At 41.2% G+C, this 24,303-nt stretch overlaps 3 non-coding genes across 3 annotated transcripts; all 3 read left to right on the top strand.

Moving 5' to 3' along the window:
* Positions 1-11,530: 11,530 nt before the first annotated feature.
* Positions 11,531-11,649, top strand: LOC143231227 (5S ribosomal RNA). The gene has a single exon (XR_013016852.1). It is a non-coding gene; the product is annotated as a 5S ribosomal RNA (ribosomal RNA).
* A 1,779-nt stretch (positions 11,650-13,428) lies between these two features.
* Positions 13,429-13,547, top strand: LOC143231214 (5S ribosomal RNA). Its single transcript, XR_013016841.1, has one exon. It is a non-coding gene; the product is annotated as a 5S ribosomal RNA (ribosomal RNA).
* Positions 13,548-23,247: 9,700 nt separating this feature from the next.
* Positions 23,248-23,366, top strand: LOC143231167 (5S ribosomal RNA). The gene has a single exon (XR_013016800.1). It is a non-coding gene; the product is annotated as a 5S ribosomal RNA (ribosomal RNA).
* Positions 23,367-24,303: the final 937 nt, after the last annotated feature.

Below are 24,303 nucleotides of genomic sequence, written 5' to 3'. Positions count from 1 at the left end.
TTCTAGTTGTGTAAAGTTTAATGGATTTCACTAATGATTTTGCTATTACTCGGGGTATTCGTCAAGGATGCCCCATGTCTGCTCTACTTTACGTTCTCAGTGTCGAACCGTTACGAAATATGTTAGTCCATAATGTACATATTACTGGTATTGGTGGTGATGTGCTACTCACCACGCCTTCACTTACTTATCAGCATGCTGATGATACCACCTTAACCTTACGAGACGCCGAATCTTTGCCGCATGTGTTGGATGTCTGCCAAACTTTTGGCAAAGCTACTGGTGGGAAGATCAACTGGACCAAGAGTCAGGGTTTGTGGGTTGGGTGTTTGGCCTCTTCTGCAGACTTCGTCCTTGGTGAGTTGAGAATTTCCCAGGATCCTATTCGGATTTTGGGAATAGTTTTCCACTCTAATTTCGATGTCATGCTGCAAGATACGTGGCAGGGTGTATTGCGCAGGGTATCTCGTGTCTTGGTGTCGTGGCGATTTCGTTCTTTGTCGCTAAAGGGTAAATCTCTTGTGGTGAACTCCTTGGTGGCATCGGTGTTATGGTACCCGTTGAATATACCCGTTGCCAAGACAGTTTGAGGCTAGATTTCGCAAATGTATACTGGATTTTATTTGGCGGGGAGGTATACATAAAGTGGCATACGGTATTCTGATTCGGAGTTATGATTGTGGAGGTATCAACTTGGTTGATGTTAACACTCGTAAACTCGCATTCCGTTTGAAGTTGTTGCAGCGTTGTTTGGATGCTTCTTGTCCTTCCACCTTGCGACAACTTCTTTCTGGATTTTTTTCTTGTTATGGTAATCTCTCTTTAAGCTTTCGGATTCTTCAATGCCGTATTTTGCCACGTTTTGTGAAATCGTTACCTTTCTATATTCAGGAAATGTTTCATGCCTGGAAGGTTCTTCTTGGGGATAAAGGATTGTCCCAGCTCCTCTTTCCCCAAATTTTGATGAACCTTTGTTTTTCAATCCGGCTATTGTTGATGTTCGCCACCGAACATTTCATTTTCCTGAATTTATTAACGCAGGTTTGGTTCAGGTCCGTCATTTAATGTACGAGGTGCTCCCTGCTTTTCTTCCGGTGGGGGCAGTGATTGAAATGTGTACGGACGCTGACCCGTTGGCCAATGCCCGCACAATTTTTCACATTTTCATATGCTCAAGGAGGCGTTGCCTGTGGAGTGGTTGCCGATTTTGTCTACCCAGCCGGCTCCTCTTCCGTCGTCCACATGTGTTGTGGATTTATATTTTCTGGACCACTCCGATAATCGAGTTCATTTTCAAGGTTTATCTCTGCGGCAACTGGTGGGATATATACAGTTTTCACTCGCTAATAACTTCCCTGCTCCATTCTACTGGGGATATTGTTCCTCCTGGAGACTGGAAACGCATTCGTAAAAAACGCTTATTCTTCTTTGTGGGTTTTTTTTGTTTGTGATGTGGATTATTTACTCTGGTTGCGGGCGATTACCACAAATGTCAAGCTGATACATATGGACAGACATCCCACAGGGTTGTGCACTTTCTGTTCCCAGGCGCCGGAAACCATAGACCATCTGTTTTTCCAATGTCCTTTTGTACAGCCCTTGTGGTCATATGTATATAAATTATTGGCATTTTATTTTGGATGTCCCATATCAAACTGGGTATGGAGGAGATGCCTCTTAGTGGGATCTCATCCTTCGTTACCAGGAGATGCTGGAACATATTCCGTTTAATTACAAGTTTGGCACGTCAGGTTATATGTTCTGCTCGTTCAGTTTCTTTGGCACGAAATCGCGTCATTCATTTAATTTCCATGTTTAAAGTGCGTGTACGGAGACATATATATCTTCATTATCATAGATCTTTGTTACATAACTCATTAAATGTTTTTTATTCTGTGTATTCTTATGTTGGTAGCTTGGTAACCCAAGGTGCCCAAGGTTATTCTTGTGTACGTTGTTAAGATAAGTTGTTATTTCATTATATTTTTGTTACCAATGAAAGATCCATTGATTTCTTGTTTGTTAATGTTCATTATAATGTTTGTTGGATTACCTGCTGTTCCAATTACCTCTTTTATTTCTTTTTCCTTAATTTTATTAACTTTGTGGTAATTTTCAGCATGGTAATCTATAGAGTTATTGTTACATGCTAATTCATTAACTTGTGTTTTATTTGTTGTATTTCTGTGTATACCCCCTCGTTGAGGTGGGATAAATAAAGAGAAAAAAAAAAAAAAGCCGGTTCTCGTCCGATCACCGAAGCTAAGCAACGGCGGGCCCGGTTAGTACTTGGGAGGGTGACCACCTGGGAATACCGGGTGATGATGACTTTTTTTTTTTTTCTTTTTATGGACGTTGAAATTGGTAGGTCTCGCAAAGAGCTGATCGATACCTCTCACGTTTCTCACAATTTCTGATTTAAGAGATAAAAAATCCTTCCCGAAAGAGAGAAAGAAAGTGGTTGGCTCAATTGAATTGCCTTATTACTAGGTGTTTATAATGGTAAACTGTTGGGAAAACATTTTTGTTATAGGAACTAATCTACTTTTCCCATCAGCTCTAGAGGAAAATTCCGTGCAAGTAACGAACGAAAATCAACAAGTCAGTTGATAAAACACGCTTCGAAAACGAAATTCAAACTATCATTTCCTGCGATCGTTCAAGAAAAGTAGCAGCTCTCTAAGCAGGTGGCGTGAGCCGCGTTCCATTTTACTTTAAACCAAACCCCTCCATTCAGACGTATATTGAGAGAAAAGAAATAAACCATCTTCGCGGGTCGATCTTCGGAATGCACAAAGGGTGCGAAATCTACAAAACAGAAACTTCGTTAATGAGTAGATCCAGCCCACATCAATCTAAGGCAGTCTTATACAGATGGAATTTAAAACGTTTCCCTATTTCACGAAATTGTCTCGCTCGTGCACGTTTTGCCTAAGAAAAGCAATTGTCGAGGGATCTGTCTGCTACACAGAAAAGGCGATGCGACAAATATTTCGAGTTTCCTTACATGACGTTCGTTCGCTACGTTTTGTAAAATTACTTTGTCTAGAAATATAACCAGCAGAGAGAGACTTCACTCGGAGACACCGACGATTGCACAACTTATTTAAAATCAAAATCACATACATATCTATTTTATATGTATGTACATTTGAAAATTAACTTTCCAATAACGACAAGAGTCTTTGCTATTGGAGTATAAAACAAAATAGGTGAGTAGAAACAACAAGAAAAAAAGTTACAAAACAGTAAAAGCAAAATTGAAAACATAGCAGTGAAAGCAAAACGCGAAGGAAACGTCTTCAGATAAGTAGGAACTCGGAACGTGGCACGCTTCCGACTCGCGAACGATAGTAACCGAGTGTGACAGGTGCTGTTCCTTTATTCATTCTGTTTCTATAACGTCAGGGAATTATTCCCAGTTTTGCAACGTACTTTCATTAATATCCATACACTTCTTTAGCGAGAGACAAAAGAGCGACTTCTGAGGCACTCCCACTAGACGGTAACCAGCGTTTAATACTATTTTGTTGTAGGTGGAGAAGGAGGCGAGTACACACGACTTCTCCCGATGGAAACCAAAATACACGTTAATAAACACAGGTAAATTAATGTGTATAGCCAAATGACGAATAAAAGAAGGTGAATATTAAATAATTCTAATCCCGATGCAAGCTCGTGTTAAAATCTAAATTCTGCACACACATCTGTAAGTGATGGGATGTGGGCCTGTGTAACGAGAGTAAAATACCAGATTTTGTGAAAGTAGGTACGAAAGAAATATAAAGAAGACATAAACACCAACATGTGACTAAAAGACGTTTGAGAAAAGTTCTCAGAGGCTAAATTGATCAATTTAAGTGTTCCATGTCAATGACACACACGCCTGTGAGCGACAGTTTCCATACCCCGAAATGACACTCGTGTAGTTCCGGGATGTGTAACGCAAACCAGAGTTATCAGGCTCCACACATTCCAGCGTCCTCCAGTAAAAGTGAATTTCTAAAGCATCTCTTATATTTCACAACTAGGAAATTTTAGGCTGCGACAACGATTTTCTTTAGAGTAACACTTAAAACACCAAATAAGAAAAGAATTAAACTGTCATCGTTCATACCACGTTGAAAGCGCCGGTTCTCGTCAACGAGTACAGACGTGTTTTTCGAGCTCCTCATTGCCTTAGTGTAAATTTAACAGCTAAGCCTAGTGAGTGTGTAGTTTGTTTGTTTTTTTTTGCTAGATTTTGTATTTTTCAAGTTGTTTGACGATGTCTTCATCAACTAAGAAGGTCATGGAAGTTATGCGTCGTACAGTTTTGTGGAAACGACAATTCAAGCCATGGGGACGTTATCCATTCTGTTATTTCTACGTTTGGTGCTGCTTCGGTCACTGCTGTAGTTCCTCGCCCGGGTGGATATGAGGTAACTTTGTTCTTCCCGACGATGTGGACCTGGCTATAGATGCTGGTCTAACTGTAAATGGTGTGCACTGTTCGGCTAATGGTGTCACTAAACGTACTATTACTGTGTCATTTATGGACGTACCCGAATATATCGACGATGATATTATTCTAAATAAACTTAAAGATTATGATTGTGAGGTGAAAAGCCCTATTGTGTGGAAGAGGGACCAGGGCATATACTTAGGTATACGCCATGTTCGTGTGTGTTTTAGTGAGAAGTGCATCTCTTTGCCGTACGTAGTAAAAGTTTTTGATCCTTTGGGCAAGGCGGTAATGGTAAAAGTGAAGCATGATCGCCAGTCAAAAGTATGTAATTTATGTTTGGGGGCGGATCATCTATATCGCGATTGCCCCCAATTTATATGCCGACATTGTCATATGCAGGGACACGTCCGTCAACGTTGTCCCAAGCTTGTTGTTCCTCGAACTTCCTCTAGTGACGACGCTGAAGTGGCCACGCCTACTACTTCTCGTGACGCCGCTGAAGTAGACACGGCTGCTCCCTCTCGTGCAGTGCCTCATGATGTTGACACCATTTCTGTTTGTCCACGCGTTGATTCGGAGGTTCCCCTTTCAAAGAAGGCTGCAGCTACCCATCGGGTGGTGGACGATGTTTCTGCCCGACGATCGACGGTTTCTGGTGGGGCCAGGAACGGGCAAGTAGTCACCCCTGCTGCAAGTCGCAATTTTGATCGTCACTTCCCGCCACTTCCGGTTAGTGGTGTGAGTACCGCCGGCGATGTGGAGGTGCCTCTTCCTCGTCGTTGGAGGTATGCTAGTGTGGTGGCAATGTCTCCTGGTGACACTTCTAAGAAGGGCAGTGGACGAAAACGGGTGTCGGACGTGCCAATACTACGGATATCTCGGGCGAAGGCGAAGGCGGTGTCGCAGCCTTAAATGTGTTTTTTGTGACAGTTTGTTTGTTTCAGTTCGTGTAAGACTGTCATTTATTGTTATTTGAACTTTGTGCATATTTGCTTAGATCTTTACATTTATTCTTGTTATTTTTGTGTTTGTGACAGTTTCCTTTCAATTCTTGTACCTTTACTTTCTCTTTAGCATGGTACATTTACTAAGGGTGGGAGTTTTGAATTGTAATGGGTTGCGTAATGTTAGTAAGCTGGCTTATTATCTGGATTACTTTGTTACTAATTTTGATGTTGTTTGTTTACAGGAAACGTTTTTCACTGATGATTTTATGATGTCGTTCTGAAATTTTGGCCAGGTGTAGTTTTTTTAATAATTCTACTTCTGGCCGACAGGGGTTTGCCATATTGGTACAGCAGTTTTTGTGTGATAATGTTACATTCGTTTCTTCTGATGGGGTGGGTAGGGTTCTGACAGTCAAATTCAGTTTCGAGTCTTTGTCTTATCTGTTATCATCTGTGTACGCTCCTCGCGATATCTCCGAGCGACGGGAATTTTTCCAAAACTTGGAGTATTGTTTGGATGGTTGCACGGGATTGCTTGTTGTGGGAGATTTTAATTGTGTGGTGGATGTGGCACGCGATCGATTTCCGGTCCGTTTCTACCGAGACGCCAGCCGTTCGGCTTTTGTCCAGTTTCTTAATAGGTTTGATTTGCTTGATGCGCATTCACTCATATCGCCGACTACACCTGGTTTCACATGGAAGCGTTTTGTTAATGGTGAGATGATGTCGTCACGTATTGACAGGGTTTTGCTTTCTTCTACCTTGCAGGGGACTGTCCAACGTTTCCGTACGTTGTGGTTTCCTGCTACAGATCACGCTTTATTGGGCTTCGACCTTACTCTGCGACCAATTGTCAGAGGTCCTAATTTCTGGCACTTCAATAACCAGTTATTGAGGGATGCCGAATATGTGAAAGCCATTAAGCTGTTGATCGCCAGAAGTCGTAGTTGGTCAGTTTATGGGACTGATAAAATTAAATGGTATGAACAATTGAAATGCGCGTTCCGTTTACTTACCGAGCGTTATTCGATTCTTCGTGCGCGGGCATCCCGTTCTCGCAAATGTCAGCTTGAGTCGTCCATCAATCGTGAGCTTCGAAAACTGACCCGTTTCCCTGGTAGATCTAAGGTCAAATTGTATGAACTTGAAGATGCATTGGAGACTTTGGATCACGATACCATAGAGGGGGCGAGGATTCGATCTCATATTCGTTGGTTTGAGGAGGGTGAGAGATCTACGTCTTACTTTCTTCGTATGGAAAAGGTCCGTCAAAGCAGAATTGAGTTTAGATCCATGCTCACTGATAGGGGTGTGGAGGTGTCCGGTGTGGAAGATATCGCTGCTGTTTTACATCAGTATTATTCCGCACTGTACTCTAAGGATATCGTTCTGCAGGCAGACATAGATTTAGTTCTCTCATTTGTTGATCGAACTCTTTCCAGTGAACAAGCTAATATTTGTGATGCTCCATTCACGGTTCCGGAAGTTATCGCTGCTTTAGACAGTTTACCGCTGGGCAAATCTCCTGGTTTGGATGGTTTTACCTCCGAATTTTCAAATATTTTCTACCTCTTTTGTTGACGACTTTTATCTGTCTTGTCTCAACTGTTTCACTCTCCACAGTTGCTCCGTACAATGTGTTCTGGGGTAATTGTTCCTATCCCGAAAGGGGGGATCGACGGTTGGCGGCTAACAGCCGGCCTTTGACATTGCTTTGTACTGACTATAAGCTTTTGGCCAAAGTGCTGGCTCGTCGCCTTTCGTCTGTGATCTCCAGTTTAGTTTCAGATGACCAATCCGGGTGTATACCTGGACGGGACGTTGCTGATACTCCATTAACACTCGTTTTGCTATTGCAATCTTTAGCACGTACCGGCCAGGGTGGAATCTTTTTGAAGCTCGATCAGATGCAAGCTTTTGATCGGGTGGCCTATGACTATCTATTTCAACTTCTTCTGCGTATGGGTTTTGGTTCTACTTTTGTTCATTGGGTTCGTCTTTGCTATACTTCTATTTCTAGTTGTGTAAAGTTTAATGGATTTCTCACTAATGATTTTGCTATTACTCGGGGTATTCGTCAAGGATGCCCCATGTCTGCTCTACTTTACGTTCTCAGTGTCGAACCGTTACGAAATATGTTAGTCCATAATGTACATATTACTGGTATTGGTGGTGATGTGCTACTCACCACGCCTTCACTTACTTATCAGCATGCTGATGATACCACCTTAACCTTACGAGACGCCGAATCTTTGCCGCATGTGTTGGATGTCTGCCAAACTTTGGCAAAGCTACTGGTGGGAAGATCAACTGGACCAAGAGTCAGGGTTTGTGGGTTGGGTGTTTGGCCTCTTCTGCAGACTTCGTCCTTGGTGAGTTGAGAATTTCCCAGGATCCTATTCGGATTTTGGGAATAGTTTTCCACTCTAATTTCGATGTCATGCTGCAAGATACGTGGCAGGGTGTATTGCGCAGGGTATCTCGTGTCTTGGTGTCGTGGCGATTTCGTTCTTTGTCGCTAAAGGGTAAATCTCTTGTGGTGAACTCCTTGGTGGCATCGGTGTTATGGTACCCGTTGAATATACTCCCGTTGCCAAGACAGTTTGAGGCTAGATTTCGCAAATGTATACTGGATTTTATTTGGCGGGGAGGTATACATAAAGTGGCATACGGTATTCTGATTCGGAGTTATGATTGTGGAGGTATCAACTTGGTTGATGTTAACACTCGTAAACTCGCATTCCGTTTGAAGTTGTTGCAGCGTTGTTTGGATGCTTCTTGTCCTTCCACCTTGCGACAACTTCTTTCTGGATTTTTTCTTGTTATGGTAATCTCTCTTTAAGCTTTCGGATTCTTCAATGCCGTATTTTGCCACGTTTTGTGAAATCGTTACCTTTCTATATTCAGGAAATGTTTCATGCCTGGAAGGTTCTTCTTGGGGATAAAGGGATTGTCCCAGCTCCTCTTTCCCCCCAAATTTTTGATGAACCTTTGTTTTTCAATCCGGCTATTGTTGATGTTCGCCACCGAACATTTCATTTTCCTGAATTTATTAACGCAGGTTTGGTTCAGGTCCGTCATTTAATGTACGAGGTGCTCCCTGCTTTTCTTCCGGTGGGGCAGTGATTGAAATGTGTACGGACGCTGACCCGTTGGCCAATGCCCGCACAATTTTTTCACATTTTCATATGCTCAAGGAGGCGTTGCCTGTGGAGTGGTTGCCGATTTTGTCTACCCAGCCGGCTCCTCTTCCGTCGTCCACATGTGTTGTGGATTTATATTTTCTGGACCACTCTGATAATCGAGTTCATTTTCAAGGTTTATCTGTGCGGCAACTGGTGGGATATATACAGTTTTCACTCGCTAATAACTTCCCTGCTCCATTCTACTGGGGGGATATTGTTCCTCCTGGAGACTGGAAACGCATTCGTAAAAACGCTTATTCTTCTTTTGTGGGTTTTTTTGTTTGTGATGTGGATTATTTACTCTGGTTGCGGGCGATTACCACAAATGTCAAGCTGATACATATGGACAGACATCCCACAGGGTTGTGCACTTTCTGTTCCCAGGCGCCAGAAACCATAGACCATCTGTTTTTCCAATGTCCTTTGTACAGCCCTTGTGGTCATATGTATATAAATTATTGGCATTTTATTTTGGATGTCCCATATCAAACTGGGTATGGAGGAGATGCCTCTTAGTGGGATCTCATCCTTCGTTACCCAGGAGATGCTGGAACATATTCCGTTTAATTACAAGTTTGGCACGTCAGGTTATATGTTCTGCTCGTTCAGTTTCTTTGGCACGAAATCGCGTCATTCATTTAATTTCCATGTTTAAAGTGCGTGTACGGAGACATATATATCTTCATTATCATAGATCTTTGTTACATAACTCATTAAATGTTTTTTATTCTGTGTATTCTTATGTTGGTAGCTTGGTAACCCAAGGTGCCCAAGGTTATTTCTTGTGTACGTTGTTAAGATAAGTTGTTATTTCATTATATTTTTGTTACCAATGAAAGATCCATTGATTTCTTGTTTGTTAATGTTCATTATAATGTTTGTTGGATTACCTGCTGTTCCAATTACCTCTTTTATTTCTTTTTCCTTAATTTTATTAACTTTGTGGTAATTTTCAGCATGGTAATCTATAGAGTTATTGTTACATGCTAATTCATTAACTTGTGTTTTATTTGTTGTATTTCTGTGTATACCCCCTCGTTGAGGTGGGATAAATAAAGAGAAAAAAAAAAAAAAGCCGGTTCTCGTCCGATCACCGAAGCTAAGCAACGGCGGGCCCGGTTAGTACTTGGGAGGGTGACCACCTGGGAATACCGGGTGATGATGACTTTTTTTTTTTTTTTTGTCTTTTTTCACGTTGAAATTGGTAGGTCTCGCAAAGAGCTGATCGATACCTCTCACGTTTCTCACAATTTCTGATTTAAGAGATAAAAAATCCTTCCCGAAAGAGAGAAAGAAAGTGGTTGGCTCAATTGAATTGCCTTATTACTAGGTGTTTATAATGGTAAACTGTTGGGAAAACATTTTTGTTATAGGAACTAATCTACTTTTCCCATCAGCTCTAGAGGAAAATTCCGTGCAAGTAACGAACGAAAATCAACAAGTCAGTTGATAAAACACGCTTCGAAAACGAAATTCAAACTATCATTTCCTGCGATCGTTCAAGAAAAGTAGCAGCTCTCTAAGCAGGTGGCGTGAGCCGCGTTCCATTTTACTTTAAACCAAACCCCTCCATTCAGACGTATATTGGAGAGTAAAGAAATAAACCATCTTCGCGGGTCGATCTTCGGAATGCACAAAGGGTGCGAAATCTACAAAACAGAAACTTCCTTAATGAGTAGATCCAGCCCACATCAATCCAAGGCAGTCTTATACAGATGGAATTTAAAACGTTTCTCTATTTCACGAAATTGTCTCGCTCGTGCACGTTTTGCCTAAGAAAAAGCAGTTGTCGAGGGATCTGTCTGCTACACAGAAAAGGCGATGCGACAAATATTTCGAGTTTCCTTACATGACGTTCGTTCGCTACGTTTTGTAAAATTACTTTGTCTAGAAATATAACCAGCAGAGAGAGACTTCACTCGGAGACACCGACGATTGCACAACTTATTTAAAAATCAAATGCGTGTACATACATATCTATTTTATATGTATGTACATTTGAAAATTAACTTTCCAATAACGACAAGAGTCTTTGCTATTGGAGTATAAAACAAAATAGGTGAGTAGAAACAACAAGAAAAAAAGTTACAAAACAGTAAAAGCAAAATTGAAAACATAGCAGTGAAAGCAAAACGCGAAGGAAACGTCTTCAGATAAGTAGGAACTCGGAACGTGGCACGCTTCCGACTCGCGAACGATAGTAACCGAGTGTGACAGGTGCTGTTCCTTTATTCATTCTGTTTCTATAACGTCAGGGAATTATTCCCAGTTTTTGCAACGTACTTTCATTAATATCCATACACTTCTTTAGCGAGAGACAAAAGAGCGACTTCTGAGGCACTCCCACTAGACGTTTAATACTATTTTGTTGTAGGTGGAGAAGGAGGCGAGTACACACGACTTCTCCCGATGGAAACCAAAATACACGTTAATAAACACAGGTAAATTAATGTGTATAGCCAAATGACGAATAAAAGAAGGTGAATATTAAATAATTCTACTCCCGATGCAAGCTCGTGTTAAAATCTAAATTCTGCACACACATCTGTAAGTGATGGGATGTGGGCCTGTGTAACGAGAGTAAAATACCAGATTTTGTGAAAGTAGGTACGAAAGAAATATAAAGAAGACGTAAACACCAACATGTGACTAAAAGACGTTTGAGAAAAGTTCTCAGAGGCTAAATTGATCAATTTAAGTGTTCCATGTCAATGACACACACGCCTGTGAGCGACAGTTTCCATACCCCCGAAATGACACTCGTGTAGTTCCGGGGATGTGTAACGCAAACCATAGTTATCAGGAATCAGGCGACACATTCCAGCGTCCTCCAGTAAAAGTGAATTTCTAAAAGCATCTCTTATATTTCACAACTAGGAAATTTTAGGCTGCGACAACGATTTTCTTTTAGAGTAATACTTAAAAGACCAAATAAGAAGGAGAATTAAACTGTCATCGTTCATACCACGTTGAAAGCGCCGGTTCTCGTCCGATCACCGAAGCTAAGCAACGGCGGGCCCGGTTAGTACTTGGGAGGGTGACCACCTGGGAATACCGGGTGATGATGACTTTTTTTTTTTTTCTTTTTTCACGTTGAAATTGGTAGGTCTCGCAAAGAGCTGATCGATACCTCTCACGTTTCTCACAATTTCTGATTTAAGAGATAAAAAATCCTTCCCGAAAGAGAGAAAGAAAGTGGTTGGCTCAATTGAATTGCCTTATTACTAGGTGTTTATAATGGTAAACTGTTGGGAAAACATTTTTGTTATAGGAACTAATCTACTTTTCCCATCAGCTCTAGAGGAAAATTCCGTGCAAGTAACGAACGAAAATCAACAAGTCAGTTGATAAAACACGCTTCGAAAACGAAATTCAAACTATCATTTCCTGCGATCGTTCAAGAAAAGTAGCAGCTCTCTAAGCAGGTGGCGTGAGCCGCGTTCCATTTTACTTTAAACCAAACCCCTCCATTCAGACGTATATTGAGAGTAAAGAAATAAACCATCTTCGCGGGTCGATCTTCGGAATGCACAAAGGGTGCGAAATCTACAAAACAGAAACTTCCTTAATGAGTAGATCCAGCCCACATCAATCCAAGGCAGTCTTATACAGATGGAATTTAAAACGTTTCTCTATTTCACGAAATTGTCTCGCTCGTGCACGTTTTGCCTAAGAAAAAGCAGTTGTCGAGGGATCTGTCTGCTACACAGAAAAGGCGATGCGACAAATATTTCGAGTTTCCTTACATGACGTTCGTTCGCTACGTTTTGTAAAATTACTTTGTCTAGAAATATAACCAGCAGAGAGAGACTTCACTCGGAGACACCGACGATTGCACAACTTATTTAAAAATCAAATGCGTGTACATACATATCTATTTTATATGTATGTACATTTGAAAATTAACTTTCCAATAACGACAAGAGTCTTTGCTATTGGAGTATAAAACAAAATAGGTGAGTAGAAACAACAAGAAAAAAAAGTTACAAAACAGTAAAAGCAAAATTGAAAACATAGCAGTGAAAGCAAAACGCGAAGGAAACGTCTTCAGATAAGTAGGAACTCGGAACGTGGCACGCTTCCGACTCGCGAACGATAGTAACCGAGTGTGACAGGTGCTGTTCCTTTATTCATTCTGTTTCTATAACGTCAGGGAATTATTCCCAGTTTTTGCAACGTACTTTCATTAATATCCATACACTTCTTTAGCGAGAGACAAAAGAGCGACTTCTGAGGCACTCCCACTAGACGTTTAATACTATTTTGTTGTAGGTGGAGAAGGAGGCGAGTACACACGACTTCTCCCGATGGAAACCAAAATACACGTTAATAAACACAGGTAAATTAATGTGTATAGCCAAATGACGAATAAAAGAAGGTGAATATTAAATAATTCTACTCCCGATGCAAGCTCGTGTTAAAATCTAAATTCTGCACACACATCTGTAAGTGATGGGATGTGGGCCTGTGTAACGAGAGTAAAATACCAGATTTTGTGAAAGTAGGTACGAAAGAAATATAAAGAAGACGTAAACACCAACATGTGACTAAAAGACGTTTGAGAAAAGTTCTCAGAGGCTAAATTGATCAATTTAAGTGTTCCATGTCAATGACACACACGCCTGTGAGCGACAGTTTCCATACCCCCGAAATGACACTCGTGTAGTTCCGGGGATGTGTAACGCAAACCATAGTTATCAGGAATCAGGCGACACATTCCAGCGTCCTCCAGTAAAAGTGAATTTCTAAAAGCATCTCTTATATTTCACAACTAGGAAATTTTAGGCTGCGACAACGATTTTCTTTTAGAGTAATACTTAAAAGACCAAATAAGAAGGAGAATTAAACTGTCATCGTTCATACCACGTTGAAAGCGCCGGTTCTCGTCCGATCACCGAAGCTAAGCAACGGCGGGCCCGGTTAGTACTTGGGAGGGTGACCACCTGGGAATACCGGGTGATGATGACTTTTTTTTTTTTTGTCTTTTTTCACGTTGAAATTGGTAGGTCTCGCAAAGAGCTGATCGATACCTCTCACGTTTCTCACAATTTCTGATTTAAGAGATAAAAAATCCTTCCCGAAAGAGAGAAAGAAAGTGGTTGGCTCAATTGAATTGCCTTATTACTAGGTGTTTATAATGGTAAACTGTTGGGAAAACATTTTTGTTATAGGAACTAATCTACTTTTCCCATCAGCTCTAGAGGAAAATTCCGTGCAAGTAACGAACGAAAATCAACAAGTCAGTTGATAAAACACGCTTCGAAAACGAAATTCAAACTATCATTTCCTGCGATCGTTCAAGAAAAGTAGCAGCTCTCTAAGCAGGTGGCGTGAGCCGCGTTCCATTTTACTTTAAACCAAACCCCTCCATTCAGACGTATATTGGAGAGTAAAGAAATAAACCATCTTCGCGGGTCGATCTTCGGAATGCACAAAGGGTGCGAAATCTACAAAACAGAAACTTCCTTAATGAGTAGATCCAGCCCACATCAATCCAAGGCAGTCTTATACAGATGGAATTTAAAACGTTTCTCTATTTCACGAAATTGTCTCGCTCGTGCACGTTTTGCCTAAGAAAAGCAGTTGTCGAGGGATCTGTCTGCTACACAGAAAAGGCGATGCGACAAATATTTCGAGTTTCCTTACATGACGTTCGTTCGCTACGTTTTGTAAAATTACTTTGTCTAGAAATATAACCAGCAGAGAGAGACTTCACTCGGAGACACCGACGATTGCACAACTTATTTAAAAATCAAATGCGTGTACATACATATCTATTTTATATGTATGTACATTTGAAAATTAACTTTCCAATAACGACAAGAGTCTTTGCTATTGGGTATAAAACAAAATAGGTGAGTAGAAACAACAAGAAAAAAAGTTACAAAACAGTAAAAGCAAAATTGAAAACATAGCAGTGAAAGCAAAACGCGAAGGAAACGTCTTCAGATAAGTAGGAACTCGGAACGTGGCACGCTTCCGACTCGCGAACGATAGTAACCGAGTGTGACAGGTGCTGTTCCTTTATTCATTCTGTTTCTATAACGTCAGGGAATTATTCCCAGTTTTTGCAACGTACTTTCATTAATATCCATACACTTCTTTAGCGAGAGACAAAAGAGCGACTTCTGAGGCACTCCCACTAGACGTTTAATACTATTTTGTTGTAGGTGGAGAAGGAGGCGAGTACACACGACTTCTCCCGATGGAAACCAAAATACACGTTAATAAACACAGGTAAATTAATGTGTATAGCCAAATGACGAATAAAAGAAGGTGAATATTAAATAATTCTACTCCCGATGCAAGCTCGTGTTAAAATCTAAATTCTGCACACACATCTGTAAGTGATGGGATGTGGGCCTGTGTAACGAGAGTAAAATACCAGATTTTGTGAAAGTAGGTACGAAAGAAATATAAAGAAGACGTAAACACCAACATGTGACTAAAAGACGTTTGAGAAAAGTTCTCAGAGGCTAAATTGATCAATTTAAGTGTTCCATGTCAATGACACACACGCCTGTGAGCGACAGTTTCCATACCCCCGAAATGACACTCGTGTAGTTCCGGGGATGTGTAACGCAAACCATAGTTATCAGGAATCAGGCGACACATTCCAGCGTCCTCCAGTAAAAGTGAATTTCTAAAGCATCTCTTATATTTCACAACTAGGAAATTTTAGGCTGCGACAACGATTTTCTTTTAGAGTAATACTTAAAAGACCAAATAAGAAGGAGAATTAAACTGTCATCGTTCATACCACGTTGAAAGCGCCGGTTCTCGTCCTCGAGTGCAGACGTGTTTTTTTCTCGCTCCTGATAGCCTTAGTGTGAGTTTCGTAGCTAAGCCTAGTGAGCGTACAGTTAATTTTTGTTTGTAGTTTTTGTGCTTTTGCTATTTGTTGAATATGTGTTCAGCTCCTCAAACAAGTATGGAAGTAATGCATCGCACGGTCTTTGTGGAAACTTCCAATTCAAACCATGGGGACGTGATCCATGCTGTTATGAATACGTTTGGTGCTGCTTCGGTTACTGCTGTTGTTCCTCGCCCGGGAGGTTATGAGGTAACTTTTGTTCTCCCTGCTGACGTAGACCTAGCTGTCGATGCTGGTCTTGTTGTAAATGGCGTACACTGTTTGGCTAATGGTGTAACTAAACGCACTATTACTGTTTCTTTTATGGAAGTACCAGAGTATATAGCCGATGATGTTCTTTTAAATAAACTTAAGGATTTTGCTTGTGAAGTAAGGAGCCCTATAGTGTGGAAGAGAGACCAAGGCATATATTTAGGTATACGCCATGTTCGTGTGTCTTTTAGTGAAAAGTGTATCTCTTTGCCGTACGTTGTGAAAGTTTTTGATCCTTTGGGGAAGGCGGTTATGTTAAAGGTGAAGCATGATCGCCAGTCAAAAGTGTGTAATTTATGTTTGGGGGCGGATCATTTATATCGCGATTGTCCCCAATTTATTTGTCGACATTGTCATGTGCAAGGACATGTTCGGCAACGTTGTCCCAAGCTTGTTGTTCCTCGACCTTCTTCTTGTGACGACGATGATGTGGCCGCGCCCACTCCTTCTCGTGACGACACTGACGTGGCCACGCCCACTACATATCGTGACGACGCTGACGTGGCCACGCCCACTACTTATCGTGACGACGCTGACGTGGCCACGCCCACTCCTTATCGTGACGAGGTTGACGTGGCCACGGTTGTTCCTTCTCGTACAGTGCCTGAAGACGCTGAAAGACTATCTGTTCATCAACGCGCTGATTCGGAGGTTTCCATTTCAAGGGAGACTACAGTTACCCCTTGGGTGGATGTATCTTCCAGGCGACCGACGGTTTCTGGTGGGGCCAGGGAACGGGCTAGTAGTCTTCCCCCTGCTGGACGACGTAATTTTGATCGACACTTCCCACCACTTACGGTTAGTGGTGAACGTACCGCCGGCGATGTGGAGGTGCCTCTTCAACGTCGTTGGAAGTATGCTAGTGTGGTGGCGATGAATCCAGGTAACACCTCAAAGAAGATCAGTAGACGGAAACGGGTGTCGGACGTCCCGATACTTAGGAAACCTCGTGCAAAGGCGAAGGCGGTGTCTCAAACATAAATGATTGTTTTGTTTTTTGTTGTTTTTTTTTGTGTTTTTTTTTTGTTTGTTTGTTTGTTTGTTTGTTTCATTTTAGTGTAAGAATGTGTTTTATTGTTAACTGTACTTTGTACATATTTGCTCAATTCTTTACGTTTGTTCTTGTAACTTTTGTGTAAGATACAGTTTAATTTTAATTCTCGTTCCTGTTTGTCGTCTTTGCATGTTACATTCACTCAGGGTGGGGTTTTGAATTGTAATGGGTTGCGTAATGTTAGTAAGCTGGCTTATTATCTGGATTACTTTGTTACTAATTTTGATGTTGTTTGTTTACAGGAAACGTTTTTTACTGATGATTTTCAAGATGTTGTACTGAAATATTGGCCAGGTTTAGCTTTTTTTAATAATTCTCTTACTGGACGACAAGGGGTTGCCGTCTTGTTACAGCGGTTTTTGAGGGATAATGTTACATTCGTTTCTTCTGATGGGGTGGGTAGGGTTTTGACTGTAAAATTAACTTTCGAGACTTCGTCTTTCCTGCTATCATCAGTATATGCCCCTCGCGATATTTATGAGAGACGGGATTTTTTCCACACCTTAACCTATAACTTAGATGATTGCACGGGATTACTCGTTGTGGGGGATTTTAATTGTGTGGTGGATGTGTCACGCGATCGATTTCCTGTTCGTTTCTCCCGTGATGCTAGTCGTTCGGCTTTTGTTCAGTTCCTCAGTAAGTTTGATTTACTTGATGCGCATTCTCTCTTATCGCCGACTACCCCTGGTTTCACGTGGAAGAGCTTTGTTAATGGTGAGATGTTGTCGTCTCGTATTGATAAGGTTTTGCTATCATCTACCTTACAGGGGACTGTCAAACGCTTACGTACGTTGTGGTTTCCTGCTACAGATCATGCTTTATTGGGCTTCGAGCTTACACTGCGGCCCGTTGTCAGAGGTCCTAATTTCTGGCACTTCAATAACCAGTTGTTGATGGATGCCGAATATGTGAAAGCCATTAAACTGTTAATCGCCAGAAGTCGAAGTTGGACAGTATATGGGACTAATAAAATTTCGTGGTATGAAACATTGAAATCCGCGTTCCGTTCACTTACCCAGCGATATTCGCTTCTTCGAGCGCGGGCATCCCGTTCTCGCAAATGTCAGCTTGAGTCGTCCATTACACGTGAGCTTCGAAAGCTGTCCCGTTACCCTGGTAGGTCTAAGGTAAAATTATATGAACTCGAAGATGAATTGGAGACTTTGGATCACCATACGATAGAGGGGGGCGAGGATTCGTTCTCATATTCGTTGGTTTGAGGAGGGTGAGAGGTCTACCTCTTACTTTCTTCGTATGGAAAGAGTCCGACAGAGCAGAATTGAGTTTCGATCCATGCTCACTGATGGGGGTGAAGAAGTGTCCGATGCGGATGATGTCGCTGCTGTTCTGCATCAATATTATTCAGCACTATATACTAAAGATATTGTTCTGCAGGACGACATCGATTTCGTTCTCACCTTTGTTGATAAAACTCTCACCCATGAACAAGCTGATATTTGTGATGCTCCATTCACGATTTCGGAAATTCTCGCTGCTCTAGACAGTTTACCGATTGGCAAATCTCCTGGTTTGGATGGTTTTACGTCCGAATTTTACAAATGTTTCCTCCCTCATTTTGTTGACGACTTTGTGTCTGTCCTGTCTAACCTTTTCTTCTCTCCACAGTTGCTCAGTTCAATGTGTTCGGGGGTAATTGTTCCTATCCCGAAAGGCGGGGATCGACGGTTGGCGGCTAACAGCCGGCCTTTGACATTGCTATGTTCTGACTATAAGCTTCTGGCCAAAGTGCTGGCTCGTCGCCTTTCGTCTGTGATCTCCAGTTTAGTTTCAGATGACCAATCCGGGTGTATACCTGGACGGGACGTTGCTGATACTCCGTTAACACTCGTTTTGCTATTGCAATCTTTAGCACGTACCGGCCAGGGTGGAATCTTTTTTGAAGCTCGATCAGATGCAAGCCTTTGATCGGGTGGCCTATGAGTATCTATTTCAACTTCTTGTGCGTATGGGTTTTGGTTCTACTTTTGTTCATTGGGTTCGTCTTTGCTATACTTCTATTTCTAGTTGTGTTAAGTTTAATGGATTTCTCACTAATGATTTTGCTGTAACTCGGGGTATTCGTCAAGGATGCCCAATGTCTGCTTTACTTTACGTTCTCAGTGTCGAACCGTTACGAAATATGTTAGTTCATAATGTTCATATTACTGGTATTGGGGGTGATGTGTTCCTCAACACGCCGTCCCTTATTTATCAGCATGCTGATGATACCACTTTGACCTTACGAGACGCCAAATCTTTGCCTCATGTGTTGGATGTATGCCAAACTTTTGGCAGAGCTACTGGGGGGAAGGATCAACTTGGCCAAAAGTCAGGGTTTGTGGGTTGGGTGTTTGGCCTCTTCTGCAGACTTTGTCCTGGATGAGTTGAGAATTTCCCAGGATCCTATTAGGATTTTAGGTATAGTTTTCCACTCCCATTTCGATGTAATGCTGCAGGATACGTGGCAGGATGTTTTGCGCAGGGTATCTCGTATCTTGGTGTCGTGGCGTTTTCGTTCATTGTCACTAAAGGGTAAATCTCTTGTGGTGAATTCCTTGGTAGCATCTGTGTTGTGGTACACGTTGCAAATTCTGCCGTTGCCAACACAGTTTGAGGCTCGATTTCGCAAATGTATTCTTGATTTTATTTGGCGGGGAGGTATACATAAAGTGGCATACGGTATTCTGATCCGGAGTTATGATTGTGGAGGTATCAACTTGGTTGATATTAATGCCCGTAAACTTGCATTCCGTTTGAGATTGTTGCAGCGTTGTTTGGATGCTTCTTGTCCTTCCACCCTGCGACAACTTCTTTCTGGATTTTTTTCTTGTTATGGCAATCTCGCTTTGGGCTTTCGGATTCTTCAATGCCGAATTTTGCCACGTTTTGTGAAATCGTTACCTTTGTATATTCAGGAAATGTTTCATGCCTGGAAGGTTCTTCTTGGGGAAAGAGGGATTGTCGCAGCTCCTCTTTCCCCACAAGTTTTGATGAACCTTTGTTTTCAATCCGGCTATTGTGGATGTTCGGAACCGAACATTTAATTTTCCTGAATTTATCAACGCAGGTTTGGTTCAGGTCCGACATTTGTTGTACGAGGTGCTCCCAGGTTTTCTTCCGGTGAGGGCGGTGATTGAAATGTGTACGGACGCTGATCCGTTGGTCAATGTCCGCACAATTGTTTCACATTTTAATATGCTGAAGGAGGCGTTGCCTGTGGACTGGTTGACGGTTTTGTCCAACCAGCCGGCTCCTCTCCCATCGACCACACTTGTTGTAGATTTATATTTTCTGGACCACTCTGATAACCGGGTTCATTTTCAAGGTTTATCTGTGAAGCAACTGGTGGGTCATATACAGTGTTCACTAGCTACTAATTTACCTGCTCCATTCTACTGGGGATATTGTTCCTCCTGGAGATTGGAAACTCATTCGAAAAACGCTTATTCTTCTTTTGTGGGTTTTCATGTTTGTGATGTGGATTATTTACTTTGGTTGCGGGCGATAACCACTAATGTCAAGCTAGTACATATGGACAGACATCCCACAGGGTTGTGCACTTTCTGTTCACAGGCGCGGGAAACCATAGACCATCTGTTTTTCCTATGTCCTTTTGTGCAGCCTTTGTGGTCATATGTATATAAATTATTGGCGTTTTATTTTGGATGTCCCATATCTAACTGGGTATGGAGGAGATGCCTCTTAGTGGGACCTCACCCTTCGTTACCCGGGAGATGCTGGAACATATTCCGTTTGATTACTAGTTTGGCACGTCAGGTTATATGTTCTGCTCGTTCAGTTTATTTGGCAGTCATCGCGAAATTCATTTAATTTCCATGTTTAAAGTGCGTGTACGTAGACATATATATCTTCATTATCATAGATCTTTGTTACATAACTCATTAAATGTTTTTTATTCTGTGTATTCTTATGTTGGTAGCTTGGTAACCCAAGGTGCCCAAGGTTATTTCTTGTGTACGTTGTTAAGATAAGTTGTTATTTCATTATATTTTTTTTTACCAATGAAAGATCCATTGATTTCTTGTTTGTTAATGTTCATTATAATGTTTGTTGGATTACCTGCTGTTCCAATTACCTCTTTTATTTCTTTTTTATTAATTTTATTAACTTTGTGGTAATTTTCAGCATGGTAATCTATAGAGTTATTGTTACATGCTAATTCATTAACTTGTGTTTTATTTGTTGTATTTCTGTGTATACCCCCTCGTTGAGGTGGGATAAATAAAGAAAAAAAAAAAAAAAAAAAAAGCCGGTTCTCGTCCGATCACCGAAGCTAAGCAACGGCGGGCCCGGTTAGTACTTGGGAGGGTGACCACCTGGGAATACCGGGTGATGATGACTTTTTTTTTTTTTTTCACGTTGAAATTTGTAGGTCTCGCAAAGAGCTGATCGATACCTCTCACGTTTTTCACAATTTCTGATTTAAGAGATAAAAAATCCTTCCCGAAAGAGAGAAAGAAAGTGGTTGGCTCAATTGAAGTGCCTTAATACTGGGTGTTTATAATGGTAAACTGTTGGGAAAACATTTTTGTTATAGGAACTAATCAACTTTTCCATCAACAAGTCAGTTGATAAAACACAAGTCGAAAACGAAAACGAAATTCAAACATTCATTTCCTGCGATCGTTCAAGAAAAGTAGCAGCTCTCTAAGCAGGTGGCGTTAGCCGCGTTCCATTTCACTTTAAACCAAACCCCTCCAATCAGACGTATATTGAAGAGAAAAGAAATAAACTATCTTCGCGGGTCGATCTTCGGAATGCACAAAGGGTGCGAAATCTACAAAACAGAAACTTCGTTAATGAGTAGATCCAGCCCACATCAATCTAAGGCAGTCTTATACAGATGGAATTTAAAACGTTTCCCTATTTCACAAAATTGTCTCGCTCGTGCACGTTTTGCCTAAGAAAAAGCAATTGTCGAGGGCTCTGTCTGCTACACAGAAAAGGCGATGCGACAAATATTTCGAGTTTCCTTACATAACGTTCGTTCGCTACGTTTTGTAAAATTACTTTGTCTAGAAATATCGTTGAAGAAAAGTAGCAGCTCTCTAAGCAGGTGGCGTGAGCCGCGTTCCATTTCACTTTAAACCAAACCCCTCCAATCAGACGTATATTGAAGAGAAAAGAAATAAACTATCTTCGCGGGTCGATCTTCGGAATGCACAAAGGGTGCGAAATCTACAAAACATAAACTTCGTTAATGAGTAGATCCAGCCCACATCAATCTAAGGCAGTCTTATACAGATGGAATTTAAAACGTTTCCCTATTTCACAAAATTGTCTCGCTCGTGCACGTTTTGCCTAAGAAAAAGCAATTGTCGAGGGATCTGTCTGCTACACAGAAAAGGCGATGCGACAAATATTTCGAGTTTCCTTACATAACGTTCGTTCGCTACGTTTTGTAAAATTACTTTGTCTAGAAATATAACCAGCAGAGAGAGACTTTACTCGGAGACACCGACGATTGCACACCTTATTTATAAATCAAATATCTATTTTATATGTATGTACATTTGAAAATTAACTTTCCAATAACGACAAGAGTCTTTGCTATTGGGTATAAAACAAAATAGGTGAGTAGAAACAACAAGAAAAAAAAAGTTACAAAACAGTAAAAGCAAAATTGAAAACTTAGCAGTGAAAGCAAAACGCGAAGGAAACGTTTCAGATAAGTAGGAACTCGATACGTGGCACGCTTCCGACTCGCGAACGGTAGTAACCGAGTGTGACAGGTGCTGTTCCTTTATTCATTCTGTTTCTATAACGTCAGAGAATTATTCCCAGTTTTTGCAACGTACTTTCATTAATATCCATACACTTCTTTAGCGAGAGACAAAAGAGCGACTTCTGAGGCACTCCCACTAGACGGTAACCAGCGTTTAATACTATTTTGTCGTAGGGGAGACGGAGGCGAGTACACACGACTTCTCCCGATGGAAACCAAAATACACGTTAATAAACACAGGTAAATTAATGTGTATAGCCAAATGACGAATAAAAGAAGGTGAATATTAAATAATTCTAATCCCGATGCAAGCTCGTGTTAAAATCTAAATTCTGCACACACATCTGTAAGTGATGGGATGTGAGCCTGTGTAACGAGAGTAAAATACCAGATTTTGCGAAAGTAGGTCCGAAAGAAATATAAAGAAGACATAAACACCAACATGTGACTAAAAGACGTTTGAGAAAAGTTCTCAGAGGCTAAATTGATCAATTTAAGTGTTCCATGTCAATGACACACACGCCTGTGAGCGACAGTTTCCATACCCCGTAATGACACTCGTGTAGTTCCGGGGATGTGTAACGCAAACCAGAGTTATCAGGCTCCACTTTCCAGCGACCTCCAGTAAAAGTGAATTCCTAAAGCATCTCTTATATTTCACAGCTAGGAAATTTTGGGCTGCGACAACGATTTTCTTTAGAGTAACACTTAAAACACCAAATAAGAAAAGAATTAAACTGTCATCGTTCATACCACGTTGAAAGCGCCGGTTCTCGTCCGATCACCGAAGCTAAGCAACGGCGGGCCCGGTTAGTACTTGGGAGGGTGACCACCTGGGAATACCGGGTGATGATGACTTTTTTTTTTTTTTCACGTTGAAATTTGTAGGTCTCGCAAAGAGCTGATCGATACCTCTCACGTTTTTCACAATTTCTGATTTAAGAGATAAAAAATCCTTCCCGAAAGAGAGAAAGAAAGTGGTTGGCTCAATTGAAGTGCCTTAATACTAGGTGTTTATTATGGTAAACTGTTGGGAAAACATTTTTGTTATAGGAACTAATCAACTTTTCCATCAACAAGTCAGTTGATAAAACACGCTTCGAAAACGAAATTCAAACATTCATTTCCTGCGATCGTTCAAGAAAAGTAGCAGCTCTCTAAGCAGGTGGCGTGAGCCGCGTTCCATTTCACTTTAAACCAAACCCCTCCAATCAGACGTATATTGTCTCGCTCGTGCAGCCTAAGAAAAGCAATTGTCGAGGGCTCTGTCTGCACAGAAAAGGCGATGCGACAAATATTTCGAGTTTCCTTACATAACGTTCGTTCGCTACGTTTTGTAAAATTACTTTGTCTAGAAATATCGTTGAAGAAAAGTAGCAGCTCTCTAAGAAAAGAAATAAACTATCTTCGCGGGTCGATCTTCGGAATGCACAAAGGGTGCGAAATCTACAAAACAGAAACTTCGTTAATGAGTAGATCCAGCCCACATCAATCTAAGGCAGTCTTATACAGATGGAATTTAAAACGTTTCCCTATTTCACAAAATTGTCTCGCTCGTGCACGTTTTGCCTAAGAAAAGCAATTGTCGAGGGATCTGTCTGCTACACAGAAAAGGCGATGCGACAAATATTTCGAGTTTCCTTACATAACGTTCGTTCGCTACGTTTTGTAAAATTACTTTGTCTAGAAATATAACCCAGCAGAGAGAGACTTTACTCGGAGACACCGACGATTGCACACCTTATTTATAAATCAAATATCTATTTTATATGTACGTACATTTGAAAATTAACTT

This window comes from Tachypleus tridentatus, chromosome 10 (genome assembly GCF_004210375.1).
Source record: "Tachypleus tridentatus isolate NWPU-2018 chromosome 10, ASM421037v1, whole genome shotgun sequence".
NCBI classification, from domain to species: domain Eukaryota; kingdom Metazoa; phylum Arthropoda; class Merostomata; order Xiphosura; family Limulidae; genus Tachypleus; species Tachypleus tridentatus.
Note: the sequence above shows the minus strand (reverse complement) of the source record. Positions and strands in the feature narration are given on the sequence as shown.